This window comes from Phoxinus phoxinus, assembly GCF_949152265.1.
Source record: "Phoxinus phoxinus genome assembly, chromosome: 22".
In the NCBI taxonomy this organism is placed as follows: Eukaryota; Metazoa; Chordata; class Actinopteri; order Cypriniformes; family Leuciscidae; genus Phoxinus; species Phoxinus phoxinus.
In genome coordinates this window covers 13,981,979-14,006,380 of record NC_136897.1, presented here as the reverse complement: position 1 = coordinate 14,006,380, position 24,402 = coordinate 13,981,979, and the positions used below count along the sequence as shown (strand labels likewise).

The following is a 24,402-nucleotide window of genomic DNA, read 5'->3' as shown; positions in this document are numbered from 1 at the left end:
TGTGCTTATGCTGTCTTTCGTAAAATGTTCAAATTTTTAGTTTTTACCTGCCAGGGATTTAATTTACTATTTTAAAATAGACAATGGCTGGTTTTGTTTTTTTGTTGTTTTTTTTGTTAGTTTGTTGTCGTTGTTTTGCTGCCCTTGGGAAAGTACGATCCTGAATTTTTTTTGTTGTTGTTGTTGTTTGTTTCAGCAAGTGGATTTGAGCCATTTAAAGTACAATTTCTATTGTAGGCTTTTTATAAAACCTTTAATAAACCTGTCAGTGTGCTTTTGAGGCATGGACAGACTACAACTATTGTCAAATGCTGACTTTTGGCACCTTCTAAAGCCCTAATCAGGCTTGTACGGGGAGCCTTTTTGTCCCTCGGTGACAAGCTTTCATTGCTTTCACATTTCCACTGGGCAATAACTAGTTTGCGGGGGAAAGAATATACCACGCAAACACCTTTAACCAAAACAGCCTTTCTGGTCCAAACATGCATTTTAATTATAGATGCTCATGGGCAGCAAACCCACACACACACACACAGATTTGTTTAATATTCACTAATCTCTCCTGCCTTTGCCTCCCACGTTGTATACACTAATGGCCACTGAAGCCTGCAGTCCCTGAGCCAGAGCCCTACACTAAACACTGACACCCATCCTCTCCCTGCTTTGTTTCCAGCAGCTCACAGAGGAGTTTCTTTTGTGCCACGCTTCGAACAATCGCTCTTGATCCGGCCTCCCTGTCTTTCTCTCCTCCTGAATCCGGTGAAATTTATCAGCGTCCCTTGTGAGGGAGGACCAGATGGCTGCCCTGCTCTTGTTTTCAAGGCTTCGGATGCAGCTTTGTTTGTTAGTGCAGCCATTGAAACCTCAGCCATGGGAGAGAGTCCCAGTCTCCATCTTGTTGTCTGCAGCTCTACAGAAGAAATATTCATTATTATTTTATTTAGTTTATATATCATCAGTGTTTACTGATAAAAAGTTGGGGGAGAATGAATATTCAATTTAAAAACCAATTAAGTTCAAGCACAATGGATAGATGGTTGGGTGGATGGATGAAAGGTTAGATGGATGGATGATACTGTGGATGGATGGATGGATGGATGGATGGATGAAAATAGATTTTGAAAGATAACTTATAAACCTTTAAAGACAGACCTACTGTGAGCTATGAGGTTGTTAATCCATGGTATTTGCTTCTGCTGAAGCCATCAGCCTGCATTATTTCAGGCTTATTTTCAAAATATTCATGTTTAACAGTGAAATTCCTGGTGAAAAACTACATTACCCATGATGCTGTGCAGAAAATTACACCAATCAGAGAGTCGAAAAAAGCTATATATATATATTTTTTTTTAACAGACATGAAGCAAGTTTCAAACCAAATGTAGTGCCTACTCAGACAGTATGCGGTTTCTGACGCATTTAATTTTTTAGCTGAGGATTCAGTTAAACCACCAAATTTCCTCATCTAGTATAAAGTGATTTTTGTGATAAACAGATGTTCGAAAGGAAAGGAGAAAAGGCGAAAGGACAAGAGAAGATAGGAGGAGAGTCCTTCTGCTCAAGGCTTTTACACACTTCGAGGTTTGATAAGATTACAACCAAACAGACACAAGCCCTCCACCCTAAACACTGTGATTGTGTAGGACACAGAACGAGAGTAAGAAGTGAGTGTCAACAGAGCCAAAGAACACAACGGCTGTATTTAAAACCAGCCTTTCTGGCCAGTTGCTTAATGACTTAACAGACAGCGTTTTTGTATAAAACCTCCAAGGCGCCATAACATCAATAGTGATTTACAACAATCACTATTAAATATTCAATTGAATACAACAATTGAATATTTAATGATTACAAGTTACGTTTAGGATTTAAAAAACTGATATGTATATTTTTATTTTTTATAAAAACCAACCAGATGAAGGCAACTTGAAGCCTTTCTCTTTGTACTGACAGCATTTTTCAGGCACGGCCAACATGATTGCTATGGCAACCAAATTATTTTTTACATCTGGTCATGTGAATAATCGAATAATCATATAATCATGACATTTAGCATTTATTTTTGAGGCAACCGCACCCCTCCCCCATCCCATATAACACAAACAAGGATTAATGCTGTTCAATTCTTGAAATTACTGTAATCATGATATTCTACTCAGAGCTGTTCACATTCTCATTTTTAGAAATGACTTGTTACTATGGCAACACTCACAGGGCCAAAATGGGTCCATGTGTTGTTGTTGACAGCAACATATTTAATCACTACATTTCGTTAGGCTAGTTCCCCTTTAAATGTTTGTGCAACATGTTTAAGTACAAAAAAGCACACCAGGTAGTGGCTATAATAAAATATTATATCAAACAGAAATATGTGTACAAAACAACCTTTAAAGGGTCACCCAAAAATGAACATTCTGTTATCAAAATGACTAACCCTCAAGTGGTTCCAAACCGGTATGAATTTCTGAACACAAAAGAAGATATTTTTAAAGGGTTAGTTCACCCAAAAATGAAAATAATGTCATTAATGACTCACCCTCATGTCGTTCTAAGCCCGTAAGACCTCCGTTCATCTTCGGAACACAGTTTAAGATATTTTAGATTTAGTCCGAGAGCTTTCTGTCCGTCCATTGAAACTGTATATACAGTATACTGTCCATGTCCATAAAGGTAATATAAACATCATCAAAGTAGTCCATGTGACATCAGTGGGTTAGTTAGAAGTTTTTGAAGCATCGAAAATACTTTTTGGTCCAAAAATAACACAAAATAAGACTTTATTCAGCATTGTATTCTCTCCCGGGTCTGTTGTCAATCGTTCACAGTTACGCTGATGGCGTAAGACGCTGATGACGTGTTATCTGGTGCGCCCGAGCTTAATTTATAGACTGAGGCAGACGCACGCTGTAAAAGTGTCTCATCCGCGACATGCACATTTGCGCACCATTAAAAAAATGATATCCACGCAAACAATGTAGAATAGCTTGAATATAGCGTGCGTCTCCCTCAGACTGTAAACGAAGCTCGGGCGCACCAGATAACACGTCATCAGCGTCTTACGTCAGCAGCGTCACTGCGGAGTCCTGAACGCAGATTGACAACAGACCCGGGAGAGAATACAATGCTGAATAAAGTCTTATTTTGGGTTATTTTTGGACCAAAAAGTATTTTCGATGCTTCAAAAACTTCTAACTAACCCACTGATGTCACATGGACTACTTTGATGATGTGTTTATTACCTTTATGGACAAGGACAGTATACTGTATATACAGTTTCAATGGACGGACAGAAAGCTCTCGGACTAAATCTAAAATATCTTAAACTGTGTTCCGAAGATGAACGGAGGTCTTACGGGCTTAGAACGACATGAGGGTGAGTCATTAATGACATTATTTTCATTTTTGGGTGAACTAACCCTTTAAGAATATGGGTAACCAAACAGTTGACTGACTTCCATACACAGTATGGGGAAGAAGAAGAAAATACTATGGAAGTCAATGGGGCTCATAGAGTGTTTGGTCACTGACATTCTTCATAATATCTTATTTTCTGTTAAGAAGAAAGAAATCCATACAGGTTTTGGAACAGCTTGAGCATGAGTAAATGATGACAGCATTTTCATTTTTGGGTTAACTATCCCTTTAACTGTTTAGATTGCTGCCATTTTGGCGCTATATTTTCCATGATGTCACAATTGTCAAGTTAATTATTAATTATAAGTTTGACGAAAATGGAAACTTTATTTATTGACATTTTAAGAACATGACGTGAACCTGCCAAAAAGCTGCCTTTACATGTTAACTATCGTAAATTCAAGTTACCGACCTAAATTGTGCAAACAAATCATTACAGCTATCGCAGTATAAGTAGCAAGTACATGAAAACAAACAACTTGAATCATCGTCATTGTAATAGTGACTACAAAAATGGCATATTAAGACAACATCAAATATTTAAACATTTAACTAAAATATTGTATGAAAAACGATTAAAATACCAATATAATCATAACTCCACAATATAATATAATAATTTTTATTGTATTATTACAATATACAAAAATCGCCATTTATGTGTCAGAAACAGTCCCGTAGATTATGGGAGGCATAATCCTCTCTTAAAATATACACCTGTGTCGCAGTTTAGGGTAAAATCCCGATTGAGATGGAACGAACAGGCATGTTATTGCGATATTCCTCCTTCAGTTTCAACAAAGCTGCAGAGACAACCGCCCAGGCCTCCCCCATTTTCGCTTGGAAAGTCACCTCTCCAGTGTTTGAGTGTCTGAAGCCGTTGGCTGCTCCTGAACCGTTTGGCTCTTTCTCCACTAGCAAACAGCCCCACAATGTACCTCAATCGCTCTTAAATCTATTTTTAAACGATTTTATTCCGCTCCACGCCGATGCGAACGGGACCGGACGCTTTTTTGGGAATTTATCTGACGATCTGGCGCCTCAAAGCAGCTTTATAACGCTTTGTTTGAGCGCTATTTGACAAAATAGTCGAGGAGGAGGAAATTCCACACAAGCATTGAAAGGCAGTCCTCGCGCTCATCCGGGTATTAAAGTGAGTGTTTTCTTAATTTTTACTCGTTATATCGATAATATAGTAGCATATGTGCGTTAATGTACCTCTGTGTGTTTTTAATAATAATATGTAGTGATTTATAATTTGGCAAGGGCATTTCTTTGGAGGATCTGACTGGGTGGGGGATGGGCAGCAGTGTGTGTGTGTGTGTGTGTGTGTGTGCGCGCGCGCGCGCGCGTAAATGCAGCACCACTTCAGATTGTTTGGTAGTTTAGATGTGTGCAAAACAATTTCATAAGACATTACTATATAATTCTGACATTATTTTAGGTAAATTATGCATTACATTTAATTATTTGCATCTAATGTTATGTTAATTATTGGTGTATTTTAATATAAATTAATATTTGTTTATTTTTTAACGTCTATTTTGATGTGCATCATAAAATCTACTAACCTGAAATACACTTCTATTATTCTGCTAAAGTGATGCACCTCTTAAAAACACTTGTGATGATTTGTGATTTACAGTCTTTTGTTCTTTATTTAAAGACAAAGCATTTGAACATAATGTCAATTATAATCAATGTTTATAATAAGACTACATGAAGATCAGCACGAGCACATGACAGTGTTGTGGGCAATGCACTAACTCTATGAGAGTGGGGGAGGGGAGCTCAACTCACATTCAGTGTTTGGATAAACAAGAGTGTGTGTTGAATGAAAGGATCATAAATTTATAATTGTTTACATGTAAAGTGATATTTCTTAGTATGCACACTGATCATATACACTGTCATTGTCAAATCATACAATGCATATGGAACCAAGATAAGATGTGACTTGTGGCTTATTTTTTTTATTTTTTTTTACATTGCAGTCATTTAAAGAGTACAGTTATATTATGAGTGTAAAATGCCTGGTCTATATTAGAAAATATGTGTGTGCTTGTGGTATTTGGATCATAGTGTTAAGTCTACTGTGGGGGTGGGGAGCTTTGTAATGTGTGTGTGTGTGTGTGTGTAATCTGAAGGCCATGTGTGTCTGGAAACTCCCATTGTAATGGCTCACATGCAACATATTTAGATCACCAACCTCTAAAGTCATTTAGTATTGTGTGTTAGGTTAACCTAGCTAGTTTTTACACAACCTCCTCCGAAATTAGGCCTATGATAAATAACATGCAGTAAAAATACAAATAAAGCTTTTTAAATTACAAGTACATTCTGTCTTCGATTCTCTTAGAGTCTCTGAGTCTTTGTTTGAAATCTGCATCTCTCTCTCTGAGTGGAAGAGTGGCACGGTTATGTAACTTGTGCCTGACTGAGAGTGGATTGAAGCAAGATGTGGGGGATGGGACAGACAGATCTGATCTATTGCGCTTTCCCCCCCTCTTCCCTTCCCCCCTCTTTCCCTCATGGAGCAGAATCGCAGTGGGCCAGCCGGCGTGTTGAAACGTGACGTTTGCGTCTGTGCTCTGTTGCGATGCCGTTGACCCTGTTTCTCTTGAGCCTCAAGGTTGAGATGAGATGGGCAGATGGTGGTGTGCGCTTGAAAATGCCTGCCATGGTCTGCTTTCTTGAACAAGGCCTGTGTTATTTTCTGCAAGGTCATTGTACAGCACACTGTTGCTGTAACTGTTGTGTAGTTATGCATTTCGATACAGTATTAATACTGAAACTGATCACAAACAGACTGGTAATATCTAAAGTGGATTTTAAAATCGGGAAAGTCTGCGTGTCGATTTTTTTTTTTTAGCAGTTGGTCGCACACAATGATTGCATCAAACTTGGAGGGCAACTAGTAAACAAACTCAATTTGGCATTATCTCTTTGGTTTCTATGAACATTTGTCCTTGGAGACACGCCGTAGTGTTGCCGCTTTATTTGTTTAACGTGGAGTATGAGTCAAGTTAAAATGATTCGGGTCTGTTTCTTGATCGATTTGTGAATTATATGGTTGGTGGCCTGCTATCAGATCTGTCAATCACACGCTGTGTTTGAAATAACACTGTACTGCAGACTTCTGCATCAGTATTTCCAGCTTATTTTTCGATGCGGAAGTAAGCCATTTCCTGTGAATGTGCGAGACTGATTTATTGGGTAAATAACTAGAAGAATAACAAAGCGCAGTAAATGATAGTACTATTTGCCCTACAAACCAGGACGTTTATGGTCCTGATAACAAATTAACATAATATGATAACAAATATCAGTTTGCAATATCAAGCTGCAGCATAACAGCATAGTGTTTATTTACAGCTAAAATAACTGGAAGTGACTGAAGCCTTCCACATTCAAGGTAAAAATGGCCAGGCCATGTCTGCTCTTATGTTCAAAATTAGGTGGATAACTGTAGAATGCAAATTAGTTTTGAAATGGTACTTGAAATGTGACAACGCAGGCTCAGTATTGGCCAACTCATTGGCACACGCATGCTTCGTGGTGCTCACATGAACAGTGTCGGCCAATACTGGGCCGGCGTTCTGACGTAGAACCGGAAGCGCTGCACTGCGTTTACAATGTGAACAGCATTGGTGACTGATTAAAATAGTTGAATAAGTCATTGTGTTTGTTTGTTTTTTGCGCACAAAAAGTATTCTTGTCGCTTCATAACATTAAGGTTGAACCACTGTAGTCACATGGACTATTTTAACGATATCTTTACTACCTTTCTGGGCCTTGAAAGTGGTTATGACGTTTCTGTCTCGGAAAGCTCTCGGATTTCATCAAAAATATCTTAATTTGTGTTCCGAAGATGAACGAAGGTCTTACGTGTTTGGAACTGTGTGAGTAATTAATGACAGAAATTGAATTTGAACTATCTCTTTAAAAACTGACAGGGAATTTTAGTAAAAATATCAAGTAGCTAAAACAAAAGCCTGTTTTGTTTGTTGTGTTAATATATTACGTTTTTGGAAAAGCTAGCTAATACTTAACGACTTAAGAATTCTCTATTAAAATGTAGCCTAGGTTTTAAAGACACCATAGGGCTTTTCTCACTGCACTTAACCCCGGGTTATCGTCATTCTAAACCCTGTTTTTAACCCCGGCTAGCATTTCACACTTGTGTTAGCACCGCTTTTGTGCTGTTAACCCCACATTGCAGTACCAATCGTGTACAGTGTGAATCGATGCGGTTACAATGTTACGACTAACAACCGACAACCACAGAAACACTGCTCTAAGTCAGCGTTGTTTCAGCGTTTGAGGGGAAAAATGTCAAACAGTGATGGAAAATGCGTCAATGGAAGTGAAGAGTTTCATTCTAACCTTTTATAGTCTGAAAAGTCCATTATGAAAAATATGAGCAGTGTGAAACATAAAGGAAGTATTACATGTGTGAAAAGCCCTAATGATTGACCAAAAAGTGTTTTTACATTCATCCCCTTTAAAACACCGTTCTTACGTCCACATGCGTTCAGACTGACATCATCTGCTGTTGCATCAGGTCTCATAATGTTTTTGATCTAAAGCATGGGTGTTTGTTGTGTTTTTAAGTGACCCCTAAGGAATATCTCATAATATATGAATAATACATAGTATACATTTATGCTAGTATGTATAAATTTTTTTTTTCAAACAGGTTATCTGATAATAAGATTATCTCTCATTGTTTGGATAGGTGGACACGTCTCAGGGGAATCAGCCATCGAATAGCTTACTTATAGTTGTCAAAAAATGGCATTACTTTTAAAGTAAGTGCAGTTTATGGTTGTATTTGACACCTTATCTGATGAAGCCTTTTTCAGCACATCATCTATCTCTGTTATCATGGCTCATTTTGTGGTTCTGCGTGTGTGTTTGAGGGGGGAAGAGGCGTCCCGCTGTAGACGTGCAGGACGGTCCCTGGTGTGATTGACTTCACCGTGGTCAGCTTCCCTCTGTGAATGATTCCCAGAAACTGCTTGCTGACTAAATTTAGATATCGGTTACAGCGAGTTCAAATGTGCTGTTATACATAGTTTTGCAGTGTTGTGAAAGCATAAAAAATAGCACAGCACTTTCATAATTCAGGCTAAGGAGGAATACAGTCTGAAGGATAAGTTTATTAATGACATGCAGGGCTGCATATTGAATACATTGAATAGTTTAATAATTTATTAAATCAATTTTAATAGAACAAATCACGTTTGAATAATAATGTTAATACATTTTATTTATAGAAAACTTTAAGGTCCTCAAAGACGCTTTATAATTTTTTTTATTTTTTTTTATAAATGTAAACATTAGTTAATCCATTTAGGGACTCTAAAATAATGACTTGTTTACTTACTAGCACAAATATGAGGAAGTAAAGGCTTTCAGACGTAGTTTTACTCAACTATAATATGATCCACAGTAATGAATCTTGTTTTTATGTTGTGTGACCTCTGGCTGTTTACCTTTGTCTATGTTGGCTCAGGTTCTGTGAAACACAGATGTGATCGTAAGTGGAAGTAAAATTTCAGAAAGTGACTTCCCCTTTTCTTTGCCAACGAGTAACTCGGGTCACTTGTTTTCTCATAACAATCTCTCTGTTTCTCCGATTATTTCATGATAAATCGGCAGTAGAATGATCTCCTATCTTCTTTTCTTTCAGCCGTGTGGTAGCCTAGCTTTTTAAGATGTCTATGGATGACCTAATATAACATTTCTGGCCAGATAACTGTTATGCAACAACTTATGGGTGATATGCAAATATTTTGTGTTAGGGCAGCGTTCCTCAGAGAGGTCCTTGGGGGCAGTCATATATCAGATCATGTTGGTTTTGTTTCCCAGATTAAAGGTTATGAGCGAGAGCTGAAACTTGCAGACTGGTTGTTGATATGCTCAGCTGTGGTGGTGTTTGGGGGATGGGTGTACTCCTGACCCTGCTTTAGCTGTTCATTTGTCTCTTCCTGTTCTCTTTCAGACTAATGAAACCTCCCCCCACCCACACGGCCACATACTTTTGTTGTGTGTGACCTGAAGGTCAAGTTCAACATGTAAATTTGCAGCAGTCCCATGTGCTCTTCCTAGTATAAAGGGCACATGTTGTTTGAGAATTATGGAAACATTCAACGGCATGACAGTTTGTCAGGAAACTTTCAGTTCACTTTGTGACATTGAGTGTGTTTACATGCACCCTCATAATGCGATTATAATGGGATTTTGACAATATTGCGATTTAACTTTACCTCATGTAAATGCAATACCTTGATCATAATCGTAGTAACCATACTCGCATTAAACTATGTGACGTACTCCAATTCTAATTGTAATAAACAGGCATGTAAACACCTTAATCGTATTATTACCGCTCTGGGGTGCGTTTCCCGAAAGCATCATTAGCCAACTATGGTCGCAAGTTGGAGTTTCCCGCAAACAGCATCGCAAAGTTGTGTGGTTGGAACGACAGCTCTTGGCCTGTGGTTAGAAGCATAGTGTATGGTTTGCACAACATGTGGACTCAATAAATCCTTATCTTGAGCAAAATAAGCAAGCTGACATTCTGTACAATCTGTATCTTTTTTTTATTTTAAAGAATACATAACATGTAATTTACATCTTTTAGTTTGTCAAGAGATTTAAAGCATAGTTTTTGAAGAGTGCGTGTGTGCTCTAGTACGTAAGAACGAGCCTGAGAAAAATGAGAAATAGTCCTCAGATGCCATGTCTGTAATTTATAGCAAAACATCTAGCATTGATTCGATCTCAGACAGATTCATTAAAAGAAGTTATTAATCCACCACCTGCATGACATCATTAACCAACGTGGTTGAACGACCTATTTGCTACAATACGGTTTCGGGAAACAGTCGCGACTAGCTAGTTGATTTCTCCAACAATGCATCGTACTAGGGCTGGGCGATATGGCCAAAAAAAAATATCACGATATTTTTTTTATATCAGTCGATATCGATAATTATCGATAAATGTCAAATCTTTATTTATTTCAAGTTTAAAGACAGATTTGTACTCCTAAGTGAAAGCTGTAGAAACCAGAGCGTTGTGTTTTTAAACTACTCTTTATTGTCAGAACATATCATGACAAACACTTGCCAAACAGGTGAACATTCACAAATCCGAGGTAGAACATTCAAACATTTGACATTTTTCCTTAACAAAATAAATATCTTTATTTCAGTAGTATTAGCTTGAGTTAGGATGCAGATTTACTTTATACAATTTATGTTCATTAACAAAAACAGTAACATCTGTTAAAAAAAGTAACAACATTATTTTTATTTGGTAAAATGTAATATTCTTTAGTTTTATTCAAATGAACCATTGGTCATCCAGCATCATGCATTTAGATCATGATAACCACAGATAAAATGTAACTTTATGGTTTCTATGGTATTTATGAAAACCAGCAGCCTAAATACATTATTAAAAACTGTAATTATATTCCATTAGTCCTTTAATACATTGTCTACATTAATAATATTATACAATTCAATATATATATATATATCCCACATTTCATGATGCAGTTAATATTACTAGGCTAACGTAACAGTAACGTTAAATCCGTGGTAAATGATGGCAATGTGTAGACGGAAAAGCTTCTGACTGTATCGTTGCGCACAGTGTTTCTCCTGTTCGTCAGCGCGGTCTCATCTGCCTTTAAACTGGTTTAAATCACTGAGACATTTGTGTTCCTCGCTGAATTCAAGCGCTCTCCCTGGATCTCGTGACCGAGGCCGATCAGAGTAAACGCGTCTGCTCTAGTGAGCTCGCGCTCGCGCTGAAGTTTGGACTTTGAGCCGAGCGGATAAACGGTCCGTGTGGCGCGCGCGGTTCAAATGAGATTCGTTCCGCTTTTGGCGCAAAAACATTATCGAGCATTTATCGAACTCTTGATATCGTTTTATCGAGAAAAATTATATCGCGATAATTATCGTTATCGTTTTATCGCCCAGCCCTACATCGTACTATGGTAGTGAAGCAGCGAGTCTGATTATTAGAAAATAATCGCATTATCGGTGCACTGCACATGTAAATGTAGTCATTGATGCAGTGAACGTCAGCATATTTTTTGGTGCGTGAACACAATGGTCTATCAGAGGTGGTAGTAAGTAAGTTAGCATCAGAATCCGCTTGACACCACTGAAAAAAGGTTTCGTTTTGTTCAACACGAGACACAAACTTGTGAATCCTTTCATTATAACCAACAAAGACATGTATAATATTTAAATAAGAGATCCATTGTACAATTAAGACAGCTTTTCGCAAGAATGCAGAATTCAGTGAGCTTGCGCTTTAGAGATTGACAGCCTTAGTGATTGTTTATTACCCATTCAAAATTACCCATTCGTTTTGTTTTCCATGTTGCTTAGTACACTGCATAGTTTCTGGATTGACAACCGTATTTAAATGCGCGTTTTTAAATCATTATTTGGAATAATGAGTGTAAGGGGCGTTTGAAAGGTTGTTCGAAAATATGCTTTTTTGGAATTCCTCTAGCGTGCCCCTTGTGTTGCAGAAACTGCATAGTTCATATTAAGTCTTGATTTATTTTTTTGTGGTAGAATAGATTTTCATATTTGTTTAAATTTTATTTATTCATTTTTATACATATTTTACATTATTGCAGCTTTCTTCGCAGTTTGTCTGAAACGCTCTGTTTAGTTTCTGTTTCTATGAAGCCACTCCTTCTGAAAAAGCGCAATGTGCTCTGATTGGTCAGATGGACCAGTCTGTTGTGATTGGTCAACCGATTTGATCGTGCTTCATAAATGTCACATCCCTTTACCATAACTAGGGTTGGGAATAGAAAATCGATTCCAATTCTGGAATTGGAATTGGTCGCACCGGTGCACCTAACGTCCTCGCATCCGCTGCCTCTCCACAAACGAAGCATTTGTTCTCCTTTGACGGAACTCACACTCATGGTTGGATCATATCATGGTCTAAACCAATCAGAGACAGAGATGGGGTGGGTCTTTGCCTCTGATTGGCTGTGGTCCAGATATTCCTGTAGGCCTACACTGCTCGTGCTCTGTGCTGTGTGATTGAAATTGCGACCTTGGCACCAGAGAATCACGCCTCGTTTAAACTGTCAGTGAAATGTGACTCAATTCCGATTTTTTGCTCATATGTGACAGATCGGATGTGTTCTATAACCGTGTAAACAGGAAAAAAACACATGCATTAGGATATTTCGAGATCGGTTTCAGGCCTCGTTCATATGTGGAAATAAATCAGATATGTGCCAATGTGACTGTCATGTAAACAGGCAGATCGGATTTTCGGAGGCATTAGGCTACGTCTCCGCGGTTTAATGTCGAGAGCAACCCCGCAGAGATTGCAGAGAGCATCTTCAAAGGGACGGATGGCCCGATGAAACGTGTCGTCGTAGGAAAGGAATGTGGACAAACGTTGACACAACATATCAAAGGTTGGCTTGCTCATCCTAAAATTTCGGCTTGCTCAATCTAAATTCCTCGTTAAAGCCCGCCACGGTCTCATGAAAGTGTGTCTATAGCACGCATTTTATTTATCGTGCCATTTACGCCAAAAATAGTCTTTGCGTGCATATGATACGCACTTTATGGCGTGTAATGCGCATGTTTACAGTGCGTACCAAATGCACGCAAAAAATATTTTTGACGTATAAATGGCACGAGAAATCATATTTGTGCTATAGATACACTCTTTCATGAGATCGTGTTGTATGTTCCCACCAGTCCTGAGATCTCTCTCGCTGCACGTTCCTCCATCTGTGCAAGAAGAACCCCCTTTAAACATGCGCAATGTTTCAGATCTATGTCAAGTGTAAACGCATGAATCGGATAGGTCACAATTTAAAGAACGTGTAAAAGTATGGTCCAAAAAAAAAAAAGGCAACAAATGAGAATTGGGCATCAGGACCTGCAGTGTAAACGAGGACACGTCAATCAGCATCAGCAAAATAAACGCAAGAAAACAGACGACGAACAATGAAAAGAGACAAGAGAGTTTTTCATTTAAGAAAAGTAGGCCTGTTGCCCCCAACACTACCCCGGTCAATGCCATCAGTTCAGGGAAGCACTTTTAAACAGTAGCACTTTCTATTTTGAAATGTTTTATTTTGCTTAAAATGTTTTAGTTTTGCAGCTCAGTGAAGCACTTAAAAAAAAAATCAAAATCAATTTGTGCTTCAAATAAAAAAAGTATTTACCTACACCTTATTCTTGTTTAAATTCATTTACATAATATATATGAATGTATGGAGCGTGATAAAATGGTGACCTTGAAATTGTGGCGTTAAAGGCGACGCGAGCCAAGGAAAAATGTGGGTGCACCTAAATAAAAAAGTTAGGCGCACCAGTGCAACCAAGGCAAAAAGTTAGTCTGGAGCCCTGAAGAGTGTTCTGTTTTTTCATTTTATTTATTTCACAGAAATGCTATATTTGTTAGGCTCTAAGCTGTTCCCTAATCACCTCTAAGAGTGAATGGAATATGTTGCACAATAAATAAAGGGTTGTCAATTCATGATACTTTCTCATCTTACATTTTTAAAATACAATGTTGTTAAGAATAGTTGGCTGATTATTTATTTCAGTGATTGGTATTGTCCAATACTGTTTCCAGGGATCGGCCCCACAAATCCTGTGATGCATTTATGCTCAGTTTTTGTTTTTCAGTCACCTGTTTTCCTGTGTTCCTTTGTTCTCCTTTTCCCTGCCATAATCAGTTGTCCATGGATATTCATTTAATCATCACAGCTGTTCATTATTTAATTCATCACCATGTATATTTAGGTTCCTCACCTTCTCTCATTCTTGGTCCGGTATTGTTGTTGGTGTTTGTTTGTGCATGGCACACACTGTTTCGAGTTGTTGGCTGATGTTTAATAAAGACTGTCCTTATTTGTAACTACTTCATCATTGAACGTAAACATTAGGCTACATCCTGATTGGAGAACCCTTAAAATATATAGCCTATATATTTTTGCTGTATTGCTCAGCCTAGTTTTTGTCATCACGGTTTGCTTTTAAATGGGCTTATATGTAGGGATGCACCGATACCCTTTTTCATAACCGATACGATTCTGCATCATGCCTCTGCTACAGAGATTTGTCACGCCACATTAAAGAGAGTCAAAACGATAATCATTGTTTGAATTTCGTTATAAAACTGACTGAATTTGAAAGCTGAGACTTTATTATTATTTATCAAAAGTAACAAAGCACAAAACATATTGAGATTTAGTCGATGGGAGACACGCTACAAATTTTAGTAAATTTATCAACGGAAAACAGGATTTAAGAATCGATATTGATTGATAAAAATGAGAATCGAAAATCAAGAAATTGGTATTCAGTTCAAAGTCCTCTCTACTTCAGTGATTGTGATCAAAGTAGTAGTAGCGTGTGCCACATCATTTAGAAACGGCAATAAACTCCAGGCAAGATAAGACGTCATTTTATACAGACGGTTATCTACAAATCAAGTATAATAATGGAAACATTGAATCATTTTGGTGAGAGTTTAACCAAGCTGACTGTCGTAACCGAATGCGACACACTGTTTGAATGCTGAATGGAAAATGACTGACAGCCGCAGCAGAGGGAAGTTTCCGTCCACTTTAATTTAACAGCTAAAATATTAATCTGTCTCTTACATTAGACTATCAAATGGCTTCGAAAGACTTGGAATATTGTTCACAAACACTTTTGTGGTGCTTTATAATGTTTTAGTTTGCCTTTGTGGAGCTTTAACAGTAAAAAACATGAGTATGCACTTGGGGTGTGCGATATTAACAAAAAATTATATCTCAATATTTTCTGGGGTTTTATTGATAACAATATTTAGACTGTAATAATTTGCTGAGTATGTAATTGTGCTGGTACTTTGGCAGGTTTAGGCCTGCCGTGGTTTTGACGTTTCTTCGTTTTTGATATTCTTCATATTCTGTGCAATGTTGGTCAGTTCAGTGACAGAAATGATCTTTTCCAATACATTTAAATAGATTTTTACCTTTTTATGGGCATTTTACCTTTTATAAAGCCATTTTTTACAACCTAATTAAATGTATGCATCATCTTTTGTGTAAAAATTCTTACATTTAATCAATAAATTAAATTAGCATAATAAGACACAATAGGGCTATTACCAATCAAGTGAAATCTGTATAGGCCTAAACAAAATTCATCTTTACAATTCAGAGGAAACAGAAGCTGTATCTGAAGTAACATGTATTTACACACTGTTTACTGCAGCTTAGAGACGACATTAATGCATGCATTTAACCTGCAGTTACACATGCATAAATAATGTTTTAATGTTCTAAACGTAAAGCGTTGAATATTGATATTTGAAATGATTGTAAAAATAAATATATACTTTAAATATGAAATTAAAACCACCAGTTGTTGGCAGCAAGTCAGTGTTAATGAGCGAGTCGTTAAGTGCGTTAACAATCAGGTTAAGAACGTGCATATGCTTAAGCAGACAATGCATGTGATCATCTAAGTGTTAACCCGTTTTCCGATTTCCCCCAGCATGTAAACGCATTAACCTGCTTTCTGTCGGCTTATTGAAGTGCGCATGAGTGATATGTGATAGGAACGTGTCCTTACTGTGGATTTAAGCGCATCCAGACAGAGCGAGTGTTTTGCAGTAAGGGAGGAGAAAATATATCGCAACTCAGACTCTTTCTTGATCCAAAAAATGTATGAAAGTGCTCTCTGTAACTGCATGAGAGGATAAGAGATGAGCCGTAAGTTTCCCGCTGGCATGTTGCAAATGCAGTATTCTTCTGTTTTTAATGCTTTATTTAACATCACAACCGACGTAACAAATTAAATACTCTGAGTCAGATACGGAAAATATTAGTTTTTGACGTCACTATCGGGAAATAACCTGATTTATTAATAAAGTCTTGTAAACGCGGTTTACTTGAGTTGTCGGGTTATTGGTTATAACAGGTTATTTCAATAAGCTGAATTTTGTGAGTTATCAGCCTACTGGTGTGTGCATGTAAACGTGCTCAGTGAGATTCAAGCGGCTGGTTCATTCAGGAACAAAGCATTTGACTGTCTTAACGAGTGAGTCATTGAATCATTCATTCAGACGATTCGGTCATTCACCAATGCAAAACAATCCTTTGGCTTTGTTTTAAATTATTTACGTTGGCGAAATGGATTAAAAAAGGCAATATTGTGTTGTCTAAAATCAATATCACATTTGTAATCGTGCTGATATTTGGCGAAAAAAAGAGTTGACAATATCGCACACCCCAAGTATGCACAGTATCGGATTTGGATTGATGCTCATCATTCTGATCGATACCTAAACCAGCAAAAATCCTGAATATTGAATCAGCGCATCCTTTGCATCCCTACTAATATGTTAATCTTATCCTTTTTGAGTTTTACAGACAAGTAATTGGCGTAAGTGCGTAGCTTTCCTTTTAACATCCATCACAGACTCTTGTAAACCTAGTTTTGCTTTAATGCATTCATAAACCAGACCCATGGTTTTATCAAATGAAGAATGTGGAAGTTCAGCAGTTGACACACATTTCTATTTTTAGAGTGTCTGGGATAGGACTATGTGTGTTCATGCATGTATTCAAATAATAATACAGAAGTGCCTGGGGTCTCCTCTGATGCGGTCTGAGATGGTACTTGGATTAGGTCTGGGAGACCTATCAAAGTTTTTGAGCCTAGTTGCTACAGCGTTTTTTCCCCATGTAATTTCTTTCTTGTCTCGATTGCTGTTCTCTGCAAGATTAAATATTTTGCTGATGCTGCAAAGCGACATTTGCTTTAAAACTTCAAGGATGCCATCCAGGGAATGAATATGCTATAAAGTTCAAGTTTGAAACTCTGCCAGCAAACTGCAAATCAAAAGTGGCATTCTTGTTAAATTGGATGGCAAACCCAGCACAGAGAACAGAACAGTGTAATGCCCTGAAAGAAGCACTGCATTGTTACCAGAGGTGGGGGAGGAGATCCCTGGAAGTGTCTTCCTGTGCATGGACACACTCCCATGAGCCTGAGACAAATCGTAGTATGACTCAATGCATCTTGATTTGTTGGCAAGTCTGGATGGTGGAGAATCATTGGTTAATCTTATCTCTTACTTCTGAATACATTCACCTCATGGGTTCTTTGCAGTGCACACAGGATTTTCTAATGCATTTCTAATGTCAGAAAAGAATTGGACGATCAAGGTGGTTGATTCGTCTCTCTGGTTCAGGTTTTGAGTTATTGATGCATTTGTCAAATCTCATGAGTAGCATGGATTAGAGTATAAAAGACAGTGAAAAGCAATCACTGGTTGGGTGTACTTTTTTTCGCCATTGGCTAGTAGGCCTATTTTTATTTTTTGTTTAACTCACCAGACTTTTTACATGGAATGCAAGACTGCACAGTTCTTTTTTTTCCCGTTTTGTTAATCTGTAAATTATTTAAGTGAAATATATTTTGTGTGCAGGCCTATTCATTCCTTTTTATATATTATTTATTTTACTCTCTTTTTGCCCATTAACAGAAGCGCTGCAGGTGCATCATGTGACAATGTGGGAACCCTCATGTTCTGTTGTTAATGCTGCTATTTGCGCATGTAAAACTAGGCTAAATCCCTGGAAAACAAATGGGTCACAGACACTTATCTATTCTAATTTAATTTAATTATAATTTAGCAATCTTGTCGGTTAACGGTTAATGATCACTTAATGAGCTTTGGTTGCTTTGGCTGAAATGAACATGAATCCTGGAGATCCATTTTTTTGATTGAAGTAAATTATTATTTTCCTTCAATATTTCTATGCATTTTTGTTGACCGTGAATGAACATTAAAGTTAAATGTTCTATTGTACCATGCTGTTGCTTCATTATGGATACATTGCATTGCGGCCAAAAAGGAGGGGACTGTCGAGCAACTTGTAAGGGTTTGATGCTATATCCAATATTATGTATCTAATATACCAGTAGACATGATAAACCGGTAGAAATTTTTCAACCAGTAGAGATTTTGCATTATTGTCTCTCTTCGTGGTTATGCTCACATGACATTGCCGTGAGAAAAAGTCACGAAATAAGTAATTAAAGCTTATCATTTGAATGTGTTTTTAAGCCTTGACGATTCATTTTTATTTAATTTTAAACCATTCTGCACTATAAGCAGCAAAAGAGCATCTCATTTAGAACTGTAGGGCTGTCTCAATTCCTTGATTAAATTAGAGTACCGAATTTAAATTTGTTTTGTGCTACCTGTGTCGATTAACTGACAAAATACCAGAAGTGGCACATTCCACGGACGACAATCATAAAAGAGGACATAAAAGATCACAATCTCTTTGATTCGCTTGAAAAGTAGGTCTTGGACGTCTTCAAGATCGGTCACAATATAACATTTTCAGATCGCCCACCACTAGGCTGCACGAAATATTAAACTAATTTAAAAATTATAATATAGAAGCATTGTGATATTGTGAAATCACAAAGGCTGGGATTCAGTTAAATAAATGCACTGCGCATTTCAGGGTCAATCGCAACTCTCAATTATTTCCATGCGTAGCTTACAGGTTACGTGTTTCTGCAGCGTCCCATAGCGGCTCCATTCACAGTGAATGCTGCTCCACACAAACTAAGTCTGTGCTGTTTGTCTGGGATTCCAATACATAGTTCCCACAGGCCAAATAATGTCACCTGACCTCCCTGGAGACGCCATCTTTGATGGCAAAAGCTGCTGTGTTTACAACGTTTTACAAGCAAATTTCGAACATTTCTTTCTGTTTATAATGTTACGAAAATCATGAAGAGAAAAGTGACAGAGATTATAAAGAGACTCTGTTAACACAAGACAGAGAGAGGTACAATGCGAAAATTTCAGTCATAAATGGTGTGGATCCGTATGCGCTAACAAAGGAAGCACTGATTGTGCAGCTTTGCCTCAGATACAGTATTATCATGTGTACCATTATCGGGTATTGGCTAGGAATTTTTACACAGGTGAGCAATTCCGAGCCTGGAAATCACCGGAGGCGTACAATCAGTTTGCCGAGGGTTGGTGACGTTTGCTCAAGTTCAATCAATGGAAAAGTAGTCATCATAGCGAAGGCATGTAGCATGATGCTAGACTATCTGTCTATTAAAAAGCCATAGCCTGCACAACTTAATTCCTATGTCCCCCTTAAAACTGTCATCGGTGCTTTCTGTAATATGCATGTACTTATTTGTACACTGAAGAATAGGGGTGGAACGGTACATGTATTCGTATTGAACGAATACGGGCGTCGCGGTTCGGTGCATGAATATACACGGTATAAAAATAAATAAAACTTGCGTGCTAATTAATTAATGCAATGCTGGAATGAGTGTGTGTGAGTGAGAGAGAGGCGCGGGCGCGATCGAACAGTGGAAACAATGTTGTTTTTGTATGTTTTTAATACTTCGTCATTTTGTTCATACAGGACATCATTCAAACTGCAAATTGCATCGGTATAGGGACGTCCCGCGTGACGTCACGCTATTTGGAGCAGCCATTTTGACGGAATAGAAAATGCTAAACCGCCGGTGATACTACAGCTCGTCGCGAAATAACGTTATTCCTATCATGCCCGAGCGATGCTGTGCAGTTGGATCCGATCAGATACGTGATCATACAAAAGGAATATCTTTGTACCGTATCCAAAACGAAATAAAACGGAGAAACAAGTGGTTGGTGGCAATAAACAGGTGATTTTCGTTTTGTGTTTTCCCCTGTAAACTCAGTTTAAATATTATTACAGCTAACGTCACTATAATTTGGTTATAAAAATACATTGACCAACTTTTGCGGTGATGATTGAATAATCCTTCCTCGCTGGCGTCCAAATCAAAGAGTTGCTGACCCATCCGGACTCGTGATACCGATAGCCTGCTAACGTTAAGCTTTTGTAACGTTATGCTTTTAATGAAGCTCCGGTGTAAGTTAACGTTAGCGTGATGGGAAGTGAATAAGGTTAGCTGTAAATGTCACCGAACTCAATGTCAGGAAGTTTTTCTACACATTTAACGCCTGTAAAAAGAACTTGTGGTGCTTCATATGGATCTATGATTCCTAATTCCTTAATCTTCCTCTTGTATCTTTTTGTAATGCTAATAAGTGCGATGACATGACGTGAAGAGTTAGCTGACGGCCGCTGCGCTAATAATAATAGTGGTGGGGGGAAAAATAGATTCTGTTCAATATCGAGATATTTTGCGCACGCAATTATATCAATACTGTAGTGCAAAGTATTGCAATATTTAGGCTAATTATAAAATAATTATATTATTAGTATAATAATAATATATTACACACCCCTAATAATAGATCCATTGCCACTGAGTAGCTGACGGATGTATTCCGTCAAAATGGCTGACACGCGGCTAGGGGTCACGTGACTGGGAGATCCCTATACTGTAAAATCCAAATTTAACTGAAGCTCCGGCACAATTTGAACATCCATTGACCCAGCAGGAGATGACCATTTTCACTTTTTATCACGAAATTCACTCGTTTCAGCAGCTTCTTCTAATGTTCTGCCCACAGAAATGGCGCCGGGTCGGCAAATGCCCGTATGTTGTGACGTCATGTAGGAACTATGTATAGCGTGTTTTGTGTTCCATAGCAAAGTAACTCGTTTATATGCGTGGAATGTATATAAGCAGGTTGGTTTACAAAATCCATCTCTGCTCACCAGATTTGTAACATAAATCATATACACTTACATCAACACAGGAGAATACATCAATGTTTCTGAATATATGTGAACGCGATTTCAAAATAAAAGTTCAAACCCTCGTTTTAATGTTTTTGTTCAAGAAATTAGAGTGGCTGTTTAATTTCTATCGTAAAGATTAAGTGGACATTTGAATTAAATGTTGTTTGAATTAAATGTTCAAACAATCAAATTACACCCAAATGTTGTTTGGGTGTAATTTGAATTAAATGTATTTTATTACCACAAAACAATTATCCGATCACTCGATTAATCATCAAAATAATTGACTGATTACTCGATTACCGAAATAATCGTTATTGACAGCTAGGGCTGTGTATCAGCAACAAAGTCACGATATGATGCGTATCCTAGAGGCCATGATACAATATATATCATGATATGGGTCTGCAGTAAATTTCACCTCAGCAGAACCAGGTACACTATTCTGATTGTTTTCTTCTTAAGTACATAAATAATAATTTACTCATTCTAATATAGTAATACAATCATATTTACATTGCTTGTAGGTTATCATTGCACAAATAACACACTATCTACATTTAAGTAAAATTGTTCAAAAATTAGAAGTGTTCTAGTAATGTGCTTTCTTCACTGTATCTCACGCACACACACTCAGACAGTCACTCACACAGGTCGCGCTGCATACAGAAAAAATCATCAACACAGAAACTTATCAACACTGCCCTGCAATTTTTATCAATAAAATAGCTTCACTATTGAAGAGCTAAATTATCTTTCTCTGCAAGGAGTTCGTGACATCACTTTTTTTTCAAGCAATTAAACTCACCACTTCACTGTTAATAGAGAAATGCTGCAGACTGAGGTAATTCATACATGCACGATCTCTCTCCCAGGCCCGTAAATAACAGACTTGATTTATTTCACTTTTCTGTGAATAGAATATCGAACTGCAGATCGCTCAACTGCAAGCTTACCTGGTGTTTTCAGAAAGCCAGCACTTTTATCCACAGAGAGCGTGTGCATGTGGTTGCCAGGTTGAGAAAAATAAGTAAAACACTTATCAAATATTTGTTTTGCGCAAGTGTGAAGCTCTGATTGAGGGATTACGTGTCTTGACATCAGACAACCCACAGTTATGTTCCTCTGCAGGCCAGATTTCTAGCCTATATATTATATTTTTCATTAATTTCAGGGCATTTCCACTCCATTTAAAACCGAAGTACGGTCCACTGCTGCGTCTCTTACTTCTGAATACATTCACCTCATGGGTTCTTTGCAGTGCACACAGGATTTTCTAATGCATTTCTAATGTCAGAAAAAAAATTGGACGATCAAGGTGGTTGATTCGTCTCTCTGGTTCAGGTTTTGAGTTATTGATGCATTTGTCAAATCTCATGAGCAGCATGGATTAGACTATAAAAGACAGTGAAAAGCAATCACTGGGTGTACTTTTTTTCAGCTAGCTTGAGTAGGAATGCTCATACAACCACACTGCAGCTCGAGTCGCCATTGGCTAGTATTTTTTGTTTTGTTTTACTCGCCAGACTTTTTACATGGAATGCAAGACTGCATATATTACTTGTTTTTTCCCCCCCGCTTTGTTAATCTATTAATTATTTAAGTGAAATGTATTTTGTGTGCAGGCCTATTTATTCCAGATTACAATTTGTTCTAGCTTCTATATTATATTATTCATTAAATTCAGCACATTTCCACTCCATTTTAAACGCAAAGTACGGTCCACTGCTGCGTCCGTGCTGTGAAATCGATACAAAACCGATACCTAACTTTTTTTTTCTAGACCTATTAAACTCTACCGTAGTCAAGAAAAGTGACACAAAACAGTAAACTACAATCTAATCTATGCATGTGACCCCTCCGGTCTTTACTTGCCCCTCTTAGGGTGCCTTCACATCTGTAGTTCGGCTCATTTGGTCCGGACCAAGCGCGAAAAATGATACTTTGTAGCATTTTTCAGATGTTTTGGTTCCTTTTCACACCACACTGATTGCTCTGGTCCGAATCAGTTGATGAAATGAACCAAAATGCAGTCCACATCCACATCACTCGTTGGCCAGATGTGTCTTGAACGTATTTCCATAACTGCACTTCGATTGGTCAGAATGAACGTGCGGGAAAATTCCAACAGAATCTGTGAAACCCCCTTACCCTGAGCAGTTTGATAAACAAAGCAAAGATTTCGCTGTTGTTGTGTTTTTGAAAGTTGGGACCTAATATGGTCATCAGACCAAATTTCTATGAGGCTCCACACCTCCTCACAACTCCAAGTTTGTCCGCGAGCTGCCATGCTAAAAGTGCAAACTGTCAACAAATATTAGTCCTCACCCCATAATGCACAGCCCAGCTGACTACGGCAGCTGGTTCAGCCCAAAAATGTGCAGTTCTTTGGCAGTTGAGTCTGTTCGAGGAAGGATCACGTTCTCACCAAAAAAACGAACCGCTCCAGAGTTCGTTTGAAAGCGTACTGAGACTACCCCTCAGAGGAGGTCTCGGTACGCTTGTTTGGTGCGCACCCGAGTGCGATTGCTGCATTGACACCTGCCCAAGCGAACCACACCAAAAGGGGACAACAAACTCTAGTGCGATTCAACCAAAAATTGTTTTGCTCTATTATGCAACAAAATAATAGTTCCAATGAAAGCCACAGAGCAAGAGCAACACATAGCGGTGAACGAATCGGTGTCCTTGAACATTTTTGTTTAACATTTATTTTTTATAAAGGTAAAAAATTGATTTAAGGGGGCATTTTTTTGTCCCTTAATGAAAACTGCAGAGAGGGGGTACGCAGAACGATGTTAGGGGGTACGACACTAAAACGTGTGAGAACCACTGCTTTACACAATTTTGTATTTCTTAGACCTACCTGAAGAACTTTGTTCTGTTATAGTTTTTGTCCTATTGCTTGTAATTAGTTTCTTTGTACCCATTTTTATCTCTGACTTACTAGGTTTCAGTGAGCTTGATTTTTTTTATTTTTTTTTACTTATGTTAGTTAGGCGAGTATTAAGTTATTTGTGATATTGTTGTCATGAGAATTGTTGATATAAAAATCCTATTTAAAACAATAATGACAAAATCATGAAATCGATATTGTGATCATATACGCTCAGACATAACTTAAACGGCTTTGTAATTTGTCGAAATCCCTTGATGTGCAACCCACCCTTTTTCTTCAGAGATTTCATCTGATGCAACTCCAGTAATGCGGTATCTGCATGTGTTTT

At 37.8% G+C, this 24,402-nt stretch overlaps 1 protein-coding gene across 4 annotated transcripts in view; it reads left to right on the top strand.

Moving 5' to 3' along the window:
• Positions 1-24,402, top strand: part of tbl1xr1a (TBL1X/Y related 1a) — a gene marked incomplete at its 5' end in the record, with an annotated part of 199,152 nt that overhangs the window by 136,717 nt on the left and 38,033 nt on the right. The window contains one exon of one of the 4 annotated variants that reach the window (XM_079597256.1): positions 4,154-4,567. The exons of 2 other annotated variants lie outside the window; for them this stretch is intronic. Of the gene's footprint in view, positions 1-4,153; positions 4,568-24,402 lie in introns of those variants that run through there. One more of the 4 variants, XM_079597258.1, reaches the window with a different exon arrangement.